Source organism: Amblyomma mixtum, chromosome 9 (genome assembly GCF_055824585.1).
Source record: "Amblyomma mixtum isolate Tamu chromosome 9, ASM5582458v1, whole genome shotgun sequence".
Classification (NCBI taxonomy): Eukaryota; Metazoa; Arthropoda; class Arachnida; order Ixodida; family Ixodidae; genus Amblyomma; species Amblyomma mixtum.
Window position 1 is genome coordinate 19,659,752 of NC_143020.1, and position 4,779 is coordinate 19,664,530.

Below are 4,779 nucleotides of genomic sequence, written 5' to 3' on the forward strand. Positions count from 1 at the left end.
GTGTTTGTTTCACAGCATAAGTTGTATTAATCCATAGCTTGTACTCTATCCTCATGCGTCCTTTACATTTTATGTTTTATGTTGTACTATTACGAGGAGTATTTCCTGTGATTGTATTTCAAAGAGTTAGCTGCTGTCAACTTGAGACGGTAGACAAGTGCTTGTAAGCCTTCAGGCCTTTTGCCTTCTCTTCTGCTTTCATTTGAAAGAAAATATGAACTGAATTGAACTGGAGAAGATACTTGCCGAACGGACAGGAACCTCGCTTGTATCATTCCCATAGCAGGCAATCCTCACACTCCAAAGTACTTTATTTAAACAGTTAAGTAAAAAAAAAAATTGCTCGCCCCCGGGAGGGCTCGAACCTCCAACCTTTCGGTTAACAGCCGAACGCGCTAGCCGATTGCGCCACGGAGGCGGGACGCTAGGCTCGGTGCCAAGAACAGAAACAATGAACGAAGTCCCCCCATATCCAGCTGCAGCTGCAAGTGCCTAACCTTTGTGAGCTTAAGGCGTGGCGTCTGGTATGCGACACAGAGCAGCTGTTTCCTGCAGGAATGTACAAAAGTCGAAACGCAGCTGTCAACACAACTTTTCAAAGCCGCGAGCTGCTCTTCTTGCTATTTCTTGTTTGGGCGCCGCAGACGTACAGTCACGGCATGCGCCGGCGTTTAGTGCTTATAAAAATCCGGAAATCCAGGAACGAAATGGCTGCATTCTGTGCACTTCGCCCACAATTCTGAAACTCTCCAAAACATAGAGGAGTAGGAAAGAGTGGTTTTTGCGGAAGTCGTTGCCTGAGTTTACGGATTGGTTTATGATATTGATGACAAGAAATTTATGCTTTCTTGGATTCTCCATGGCATAGTTAAGGAGTGGTAAAAGTGACTTTTGTACTAATAACAAAGAGACGAAAAAGAAAATTACCCTTCCCGGCACAGTATTCAGAGTCTGTTGAAGTAAAGAACTTTAGGAAGAATTATGCGTACGATCGCGTTTTACCTTCAAATTGGAGCGCTGCTCGGAAAACGCAAGCACGTTTAAGTGCCTAGACGAAATAGATATTAGCTTTTATAGGTATTTTCCGGAAAATACACTCGCGCGAAGGCATTTGCGAACGGCTTATCACAGATGCAATTCAGAAACGAAGTCTTAAGTCACCCCTCAGCAATAGCTGCCGATAATTAGAAACCCTTCCAGCAAGATCACCAGCTATCATTGCGTCTACATATGCTAACTACCGCAGGCAATTCTATTCAGTAGTAAGGCTGCAGTAAAAACGTCGAAGCATGTGCAACCAGCTTTTGTATCAGTTTAGATCTCATATAGATACCCCACACATAGTATTGAGCAATTGGCAGCATCAGCGTGAGAGTAGGAAAACGTAATCTTATTGAGAAACCCTAAATGGCCGGCTTCTGCGTTATTTTGTTTGTATTTAATATATTTTCAATATTTGTTGCGAACTGTCTACCGTATTGCAATGCAGCGCCTTCAAAGTTTTACGGTAACATTCTTGTTCAAAAGCGCGCTATCTGCAGTGACAGCCTATCGCCAAGGAAGGGCTTAAACGTGTGCATGATGGATGTAGGAAGTAGAGGATTTTTTCTGTCCCCTAGAATTATGCAGGCTCGCTTCGGTGGATTTGGTTCACATGAATATACATCGAACGTTGTCAGTAAAGACAGGTTTATGAACTCGATTCATATCTTGACAACAACAGCGCGGTCGGAACACGGCCGAGAAAGACTGACACAAACACAGGCACTGACTGACAACATGTTTTATTACCTTTAACTGGCTTATATAGGCCCAGTCCCGTGACAACACAGGAAAACAAGAATTCACTTCCCGTGGCACAGTCAGCTCGTTGGTCCGTAACATTCCCTCCAGTTATTGGCATGCTTATGGGCTCATAAATGTGCTAGCAAGCCACCCGTACACCTTAGCAAAAAAGCGCTGATCTTTCTAAGCCCCCATGAGCATGGCAATAACTGGAGGGAAGGTTACGGACGAACGAGATGACTGTGCCATGGGAAGTGAGCGGTTGTTTTTTCTGTTTTATGCCACTTCAGCCCTTTACCGTGGTTATGCGCCTCCAAATCACGTGATACATGACGTCACACCACGTGACACGATGACGTCACGACAGTAGAGAAACGGGGGCCCACCTCGCGCCGTCGCTGTGGTTGTGCGCCTCCAAATCACGTGATACATGACGTCACACCACGTGACACGATGACGTCACGACAGTGGAGAAACGGGGGCCCACCTCGCGCCGTCGCTGTGGTTGTGCGCCTCCAAATCACGTGATACATGACGTCACACCACGTGACACGATGGCGTAACGAGAGTGGAGAAACGGGGGCCCACCTCGCGCCGTCGCTGTGCTTGTGCGCGTCCAAATCACGTGATACATGACGTCACACCACGTGACACGATGACGTCACGGCAGTGGAGAAACGGGGGCCCACCTCGCGCCGTCGTTGTGGTTGTGCGCCTCCAAATTACGCGACACGATGATGCTTCGCATTCTCCAGGCTTAACCAAGTTAAGCCTCAGCATTTTTTTTGTCACGGGACTGGGCCTATATAAGCCAGTTCAAGGCAATCAACCATGTTGTCAGTGAGGGCCTGTGTTTGTGTCAGTCTTTGCCTTGAACTGGCTTATATAGGCCCAGTCCGTGACAACACAGGAAAACAACAACTCACTTCCCGTGGCACAGTCAGCTTGTTGGTCCGTAACCTTCCATCCAGTTAATGGCATGCTCATGGGCTCATAAATGTGTTAGCAAGACATCCGCACACCTTAGCAAAAAAGCGCTGATCTTTCTTAGCGCCCATGAGCATGCAAATAACTGGAGGGAGGGTTACGGACCAACGAGCTGACGGTTATTATTGCTTAATAACATTATTAATTACATTATTATTATTAATTATTGCTTACCATAGTCCATTTTAAACTTTTTTTGTGTTTCATTTTGTTGTAACCATGCAATCTACTATATGTAATGATTTCTGCTACGTCTCCATTTTGGTGCTTAATACTTGTACTAATCGATAAGTTATTTTTCCTATTTCACATTTCCGGCGTGTATCGCAATTTGCTCCGAGTTTCAAATTTTTTTTTGTATGCGTTGCCCTCAACTGCAACCAATTAATTTTTTTGTCTATGTACCATTCCCCTGAACAATGCCCTGTGCGCGATTAGGGTGTCAGAAATAAATAAATAAATAAATAAATATAATGTAGCAGCTAAAGGTATTTCTTCATTAAAAGTGTCCGACGTCAGGTGGCGCACTCTTGTATTCACTTGTCAACTACCATGGTTGGCAGGTGAATCTGCAAGAGAAATTCTCCTCTCCTCGATTTGGGGAGAAGAGTGAGAGGTTGGAAGTTGAAGAAATGTCGGCGTACTGTATATTATTCTACGACTCCGAACATTTTCCATCTGGCAGGTGTCAAGAGACAGCTGCCGGAATTGCCAACTGACAACACGTAAGAGAAGCAATTAAAGATAAGAAGACCTCATGCAAACGCATTGCCCCCACATTATGAAAGTAAAGCGCATCCGTATTTCTAGGGATCAATACAGCCTTCAGCCGTAGAATACAGATCGAGACCTTATATCTCTGGCTTGCCTTCTATGGTTGTTTCCGTGTTCGGATGCGAAGGATCGTTTTTTCCATGATTGATGGCGAGCTTTCTTGGTGTCTTTTATTTTCAGTCATTTTACACTGCGAAAAATCTATTATCAGAAAAAAAGTGGCTGGCTTTTAACGTAGTTAAACTGAGCAGACGTACGGAAGCATGTGTTTAACTGGATAGCTCATGGTTTTGCTTTGCTGGATTGTCGGCACGTCTGACGACAGTTAGACTGAAGCTAAGTTGACCCGATCTGTTGGCGCCGCAGATGAAAGTTGACGAAGATGACGATATGCAGTGCTCAGCGCGAGAGAGCGTTGCAGTTTAATACGACGTGTGATCGCCTGGGGCGATAGCATAGTGCACCCTTGAAGTGGCCTTCGCGCCGCCGGGAGCTCGAAACTCAGTAATGGTAATATTTATTTTATTTCTGCATCCTCAATTGCAACAAATAATGTAGAAGAACTTCTTGCTGGGCGAGTTGGTGCGTAGCTTTCTTGGGATGGCGTTGCGACAGGTGTGCGCAACGCTCTCTTTTGCGCTCTTTCTGCCTTCTGCTCCTTCCTGTGATTGTTTGTTCGTGTGCGCAACGCCATCCTAAGAAATCAAGTTCAACACTTGTTGTTTGGGCTCTTGGTTGGGATTCCTAATTAGATTTGAAACTGTAAAGTAATGCTTTCGCACGCGCTAAAAAAAAAATAAATTGCCAGCACGGGACCGGTTTTTCTATTGTAAAGTTAATTGGAATGTGGCAGAGGCGGAAAGCACTAACTCAGCGGAATAGTATTATGCTCACCATTATGTGTATCATCGCCGATTCCGGAGGTGCATTGGCTGGCTTACTAGCGGGCTTTCCAGCGTTCAGTTCTTAAGTACCCGATGAATGGATGGAAGATTTGTGTCGCACCCGCAGGGAATTTCTAAATCTAAAGCAGTACAGAACGCGTTGCGTCAGAATACATGGTGTTTTCGGAATATGTGTCCTTCCTTTCAGGTGAAAGCTTTGTGGTGAACACCTCCCACAGAGCGCAAATAAGGACCTGGAATGAAGCTCATTTCAGAAACAATGCCAGTGAGTAAGTAAAAGAACACCAGAGCTTGTATTTATTAGTCTTAGAAGTTCGTGGATGCCAAC

At 45.1% G+C, this 4,779-nt stretch overlaps 1 non-coding gene across 1 annotated transcript; it reads right to left on the reverse strand.

Annotated features, from left to right (window-relative positions):
* Nucleotides 1-344: 344 nt before the first annotated feature.
* On the reverse strand, nucleotides 345-418 carry TRNAN-GUU (transfer RNA asparagine (anticodon GUU)). The gene has a single exon. It is a non-coding gene; the product is annotated as a tRNA-Asn (tRNA).
* Nucleotides 419-4,779: the final 4,361 nt, after the last annotated feature.